This window comes from Rhynchophorus ferrugineus, unplaced genomic scaffold, assembly GCF_030347505.1.
Source record: "Rhynchophorus ferrugineus isolate W39M unplaced genomic scaffold, kcgeb_rfMv2 rfM9, whole genome shotgun sequence".
Lineage (NCBI taxonomy): Eukaryota > Metazoa > Arthropoda > Insecta > Coleoptera > Curculionidae > Rhynchophorus > Rhynchophorus ferrugineus.
In genome coordinates this window covers 26,921,706-26,929,211 of record NW_027472588.1, presented here as the reverse complement: position 1 = coordinate 26,929,211, position 7,506 = coordinate 26,921,706, and positions in this window count along the sequence as shown.

Below are 7,506 nucleotides of genomic sequence, written 5' to 3'. Positions count from 1 at the left end.
TTATCATTGCCGTCACGGCGTTTCGCTGATTGTGGCCACTGAAAATGCCGGACACGTCCCGCAGAACTTGGCTTCACTACAGGCCAACTTTGCGAACTCGAGTAATATCATAAAGGAATCGGGAGTGCCTCGCCGGGCATTCATTTGTCTTCGACCGTTCTCCGTTCGACCGTTGCCTCGTCGAATGCCGGCTCAAATAAACAATAAATGAAATTTACTCCGAGCCCTGAATGGAAATCTATAACATTTCTGTTTAGTTTTGCCCCGTTCGTTTTTCTAATTATTCGTCTGCAGAGCGAAAAATTCTTCTTCAATTCGCAAAGGAAATGGTCTAAAAACAAGAATATCAAATAAGTAACAATGTAGCATATTGAATAACTTCATGAACCACCAACTATTCGTTAATATTAGAGGAATAATTTTGAGATTTAAAAGTTTGAACAGTTGCTAGCTGGGGATGAAACATTCGGTAACATTAAAACAAAAACACATAATGCGACTTTTATTGATATTCTGTGACATGTTTTATCACTGTTGTAGGTATTCGAATATATTACCATGATTCTGAATCAAAAAAGTATCTAAAGAATAACTTAAACCTGGTTCTTCAGCTCCAAAGTCAGTCACTATTCGGAATTCGATGAATAACGTCAGTTTATCATATCAATAAGGATTTTTTTACAAATTTTTTGAGTAAACTTAAAATAATACTTAAAGCCTCTGGATGCAAAAACTATTAAAAAATACGATTTATGACAGAAAATATAAATATCCATCAAAATAACGAACTTGCTCACACAGAACTCTAAAATACGTGAGCAGTTTGATAAGTCAGTGACTATTCAAATTTTCCATACAGTAACTTTAAATACGTCACTACTGCTCTCAACTGCCATCTATTTATAGACTATTGTGAGACTTTTAGCAAGCTGCGTCGTTTATTTTGTGTCTGACAGACATTGCTACCAGACCATCTCTCAAATTTTAACAAAAATTGAACAAAATTATTTTCGTATGGATAGTTTATCGCTAAAAATCCAATAAAGGTTTCAAAAATACTATGAAGACTTTTCACCATCAATATCAATGATTAAAAACTGCTTTACTAAGGTCGCTGTGGAATATTTGGATATATTAAAAATATATCCTCGCGATTATTGCCTCTATTGCTCACAGGCGACGATGTGACCTATTCAGAGTCGTATTTGGCAGGACTTCGGTTGATAAAACGAAGTGACAAAACACCAGAGACCAAGGAACAATAAAAACAGTAGGTTCCATTGGGTTATCGTGGCAACAAAGTCATGGCTATAGTTTTTTTGAGAGCTTGATTATTAATTTGACAATAATATTAATTAGAGCTTTCTGAAAAAAAAAGAAAGGGAAATTCGAATTTTAAAAAAATCACTCAAAAAGTCGCTGACATATAAAACCGCCTTCGTATACCTAAAGTTAATGTATATACGAATTATTTCAGAGCTCTATTCACCTGCAACATCTAGCTCAATTGTAGCCTGTTCAATTTTATCAACAGTTCAAACACTTTCTTAAGCATAGCTAGAGTGTGGCGTAATAAAATGGAATATTAAAGTTTGAAATCTAAACATGTGGTTTAGAAAATGGTTTTCATAAATTCGTTAATTATGAAAAAGAAAAAACATATAACTCATTAACTCATATATAGAATCATGAAGTATAGCTATGAGTGCATACATACATAACATATAACACTTTAATTTTTGTACATGTTAAAGATTATAATAGTCTGAAAGTACATGGTGCTCTTGGCTATAAGTTTATTTTCAAAGAAAACACATTTAAACTTATTACTCACTTACTAAGTTAAAAAAGTAGTTTATTGAAAGTATTGGCCATCACTAGCTATACTTTTTCATGTCATCATTCTGCCAAATTATGGATACCCTTCCAGAACGAGCACCGGTTGGTCTTTTGTTGTGATACGTTCATGAAGCTTTTGATGAAAATAATTGGTAAATGAAACCAGCCAAACATTTAAAAAATTTAAAAAATTATTAAGGTAGACTAATTTAATATTTTCTTGCTTAGGTCTAAATCGTCTCGAGTCATCTCAAACGAATTTTTTGAGGTTCCAACAAAACTTTTATCCTATAGCTGATCTTTATTATGAAATTATTGTAACATATTTCTTTCAATGTACTAACTAGCTTTTAATTTGGCGAAAAGGCATTAAATTTAACTCATAGCAATAGTATGTGATGATTTCTTCTGGATTAAGCGTTCAACACCTCTTTTTTTTGTTTTTCGGTTTATCTGAATATTCTTTTCAGAGTAGAATCAATCCTACAGTTCATATTATTTATAATATTTATTTAACTTTCAACAAAAAAAGGTACTTCGTCCATTCGTCAAACATATTTTAATTAAAAAATTCTGCTCAACATAAGGAAGTACATGAATTCTTGTTCTACTTCAGTGAAATAAAAAATAACTCTTTCCCACTGAATAAAATTCACATTGATAAATATATAGAATTAATATGTTAAAATAAGATTATATAGATTGAAAGACTGAAATGATTAATCATACAGTTAAAAGAAATATATTTTTTCGAAAACAATACTGTTTCAAGCCAGGTCAGTTAGCGCAGTAGTCAAGGCAACAGAACGGTCCTCTTACTGTTACAACAGTCACAGATTCGAATCCTGCCGGTGCACATGGTGATAAATTTATGTTTGTGATTGTTTGTAATTGTGCGTATCTAAAACAAGAGTACAGAATCCGACTGGACAAGTCCAACTGTAACCAAGCTGGGTAAGATCAGATATCTTCTGGGGTGATCTCTAAGTTGCTCACTGGCGAGTCGGTAGGCTTAGTGCCGAGGACGGTAGTTCGGATCCCATGTTAAGCAGTCGGTTCATTCCTGCTAAATTCTAACTGATAAAAATGATACAGGCAGATTTTTTTTTCAAATCTATTTTGTCCCGTTATTGTTTTAGTTGATAGTTCGCCACATGAGAAATTTACTGTTAAGGAAGTAAAATAAACGATACATAAAGAAATGAATTATAAAAAAGCTCCCGGTTTTCGCCTAATAACTGGAGGAATCTTAAAAGATTTGCCAGGAAAGTGCATCAAATTAATAATGTTCATATATAATGCCATGCTAAGACTTAATTACTTCCCTAGCACTTGAAAAGTGGCTCAAATCATTATTATTCTTAAACCCGGGAAAAAATCAGAAGACGTTTCCTCTTATCGTCTTATAAGAGTGTTACCTTTAATGTCTAACTATTCGAAAAATTATACATTAAGAGAATCAAAATAATCGCAGAGGAGAGAAATATTATTCTAGACCATCAATTTGACTTCTGTAATAAACACGGAACAATAGAACAAATACATAGAATAGTCAACCAGATTAACAAAAACTTAAACGATAAAAAATATTGCTCCGCTGCATTTCTCGATATTTCTCAGGCCTTCGACAAGGTGTGACACTGGACTGCATGTTAAATTGAAAAAGTTTTGGCCCCATACGCACTTTCAACTGCTTAAATCGTACCTCACAGACAGACTTTTTTTGTCAAACAGGGTGACGAATACACTGACCTACACCCAATATATTCGGGTGTTCCGCAAAGCAGTGTTCTTGGCCCATTGTTATAGCCTCAAGAAACACTACTATTGCAATATATGCTGACAAAACAGCGGTTTTATCATCTCACGAGGATCCAATATTAGCCACAAGAAGCCTCCAAAAGGTTGAAAACGTGGCGTATCAAAGCAAATGAGACAAAGTCTACCATATGACATTCACCCTTTGTAGAAGAACATCTCCCTAAGTAAAATTTAATAATCATGAACTTCCGCAAGCAGACAACGTTTGACATGGAAAAACATATAGTGACAAAACGCAAACAGCTTGGGGTTAAACTAAACCAAATGTATTGGCTGATAGGGTGTAAATCTAAATTATCATTAGATAACAAGGTTTTGCTATATAAGTCAATACTTAAGCCCATTTGGACCTATGGTACGGAACTGTGGGATATTACTAGCAAAATTAACATAGATATCCTCCAGAGTTTCCAGAATAAAGTTTTGCGAGTCATCGTCGATGCCCCATATTACGTGTCCAACCAACTGATTGAGCGCGATATCCCCATAGAACCAATAACGAGTGTGCTTCGGAGTGTTAGTGAGAAGTGCTCTGAAAGACTATTAGTGCATCCCAATGCACTCGCCAAACATGTGCGCGATGACGGTGAAGTGCGTAGGCTCAAACGCAAACTTCCATACGAACTGATATACTGATATAATAGACACATAGAGTGAGATTTAGTAATCTCTAGAATAAGCTAGAATAGTTTTTAGAATAAGTTAGGATAGACTTAGAATAAGATTTAGCTTATAAGTTGTACAGTAGATCATTTACTGAAGTGATCTTCTACAGGTCAAAATATATAACTGAAATCATTTAATAATACCTATGGCCAACGCGCAGATTGTTGATGTTCTAGGAGATTAATAAAAAAAAAGTTCATAGTTCGACATGGCCTTCATTGGTTTGATTTTACATCCCCAATAGAATCCAAACAATATATTTCAAGGGTCATTTTGAATTTAAAGAATATGCACTAGCCCAAACCAGTCCAAAATTAATTTGTAATGTGCCTTGAAAGTAATGTATGAAAGAAAAAAACAATAATTATCAGCTCATGCTTCAGATAAAGAAAAGAACCATCAAATATAATTAGGCCCAATGGTAACACTATATTTTGATTAAAACTTGTCAATTATAAAAATAGTGCCTAAAGGTAGATAATAGCTTTGTTGTACATATATCCTGGTAATAAACAATTTTAACAAAATAAAGTGCTGGTAAGTTTAGGTTAAAATAAATACAGTAATCACTATCATTCGCATATTTACCAACATTAGGCAAATATATAAGTTACCAACGTGAATGCAAACTACTATATCTAACAGTGAGTACACACAACTGTGTCCCTGGTGGCATCTACTCGATTAAAACTGCATCAGACTTTACCCTATAGCGAATTCGAGCGTGAAAACATCGTTCAAAGAACTACCAGACGTCAGATCAGCCACAATTATGATAATACAGCAGTGTTTCCGTGCAGATTCTTTCGTTTGAATGCTTTAATATATCCGCCTCGTGGTCCCTCACCGGTTAGACAGAGCGCGGTAGGCGAAGGGCGAGGAGGGAGCGGATAGGGCGACGATCCGGGATTAATATTTGTACGGGCCCGTCATTCCGTGTAATCGTTGTCTATTGGCGACCGGTCGTGCCGCTCGGCTCTTTATTAAAAACCAAAACAGAACCGAATTGTGAACTGGCATGCGAAATAGAACGTATGTGGGCCCTGAACAAATAGAGAAAAATTTGATACTCTCTCTGACAGCTGATCAAACAATGTCCGTCGCAAAAAGCGACATTCAATTAGGACCGTTCAATTATTAAAAAGCTGTTTTAAAATAGGGCGACGGTTGATGACGGATTGGAACGATACATTTGATCGCATGATATTATAATTGGTTGGAGAACAAGTAATTTGGGGTTTTTCAGGTTTTTCAAATCTAATTAATTCATACAGCATTTTGCCACTTTTCCGATAAAGCTATAATTTCATTAATGTAAAATTTCTGAGATTTCTGGAATTTAAAAAAAACACAACCAAATGATTTCCATAACAAAAAATGAAGACAGCTTTATCTAAACAAGATGATTGTGGAGAGTCTGGAGCAAACAGTAACATTATGGTGAATTGCAAAGTTTAAAAACAGTGTATATCACATCAAAAATTATTAACAAAGCCACGCAATAGTGGAAAAACAAAATTGTATGAAATCGCAGAATAAGATATAACAATTTTTGACAATATATTATGAAATACATAAACATTTAAATGGAAATACTTAAAGATGAGTCGATTACTGTTTATTTCTAACGAAAGTCTGAGCAGCATATCATATCAACTTATTATTGCTAATTTTATTCTTATTGTAGTTTTGATACAAAATACTTAAACTTCTCCACTCCACTTAGTTTCATAGCCACACAGAGCTAACCAGAACTATAGTGAGATACCTGAAGATGTTAAAAATGCCGGAAAGATAAATGAGTAAAATCGTTAATGATGTTTGTAAAACTCTAAGAGTCATTTTCCAAAATACCGCATTTACAATATCTGCATTTTTATAGCTTTTATAGCTCTCCGGCATATTGTCGGTCAGCATTTGATCATGTTTTGTGAACTCTACCTGACCTCTGGCTTATTTGGGATTTGGAAAAACCTTTTGGCTAGAAAAGAAGGTGATTGGCAAATGCAGTTTACTGAAAGTACGCGTGACATACATGCTACCTTAAATTGTTCTGATCGATATGTTCTAATACTCTTTCACTATTTCAGTCTTTCAATTAAGTTCCTCAAAATCATAATTCGCGATAATTCCTGAGGTCAGAATTGGTTCACTTAAATTGTAATTAGTGCAAACAAATTAAATAGTATAAAGTAAAGTGCTTCATTAACTCTCAAGAAAGTCTAGCTGAAATCGTCAGTTGTGACCCACCAAAGCACAGAGTGAATTAGCAACAAATAAAATGGTTTCAAGAGGTGGAAAACGAAGAGGGACCTAAAGAATTAGTTTAGTTTAGGTTTTCGATAACAAAAGAGTACACTAAATTTCAGATCAAGATAGCCAGCTCCCAAAGCTGTCCAAAGTGAATAGAGTCAAAAACAAAATTAATAAAACTAACACTTATCTAACACGTACCTCCATAGTAATGGAGTCTGAAAATGCTAATTTTATACCGTTTTTGGGTGCAAAAAAATCCCATATATTTAAGGGGATAGACAAAACAATATAAACACTACGTAAAATAACAAGCCAATTGAAAAGTATCCGGCCTGACACATAGATGGCGCGGCTAGAACTAAATCGATATGTTTTTAGTTAGCCCTAACCCTCAAAAGATGCGTGTATAAACTGGAGAGCCTTCGGATCATTAGTTTGTGAATTATAGCATTTTGAGTGAAGCAACTTTTGTTATTGTGAAAAAATGGATAAAAAGTAATTTCGCGTGTTGATAAAATATTGCCTTTTGAAAGGAAAAAATATAGTTGAACCAAAAACTTGGCTTGATGGCGAGTTTCCGGACACTGCCCCAGGAAAGTCAACCATCAAGGATTGGTATGCTAAGTTTAGACGTGTTGAAATGAGCACCAAAGCCGGTTAACGCAATGGACACCCAAAAGAGGTTAATTTTTTCTTTTAAAATGTATAAGTTTTGCTCTTTAATGTTTTCATTATATTGGCATATGCAAATCTTTTTCAGATACCCAAGCTGTTTATCCCAAGCTAGTATATCAGAAATTTCATTTTTATTTGCTTCAATATCAATATCATTACACTGTTAAAGTGTCTGTCATTTATTTACTTAGTGGTGTTTTAAAATGCGCTACTGCTTACACTTGGCCCGTTGGAGTCGTTATTAGACTG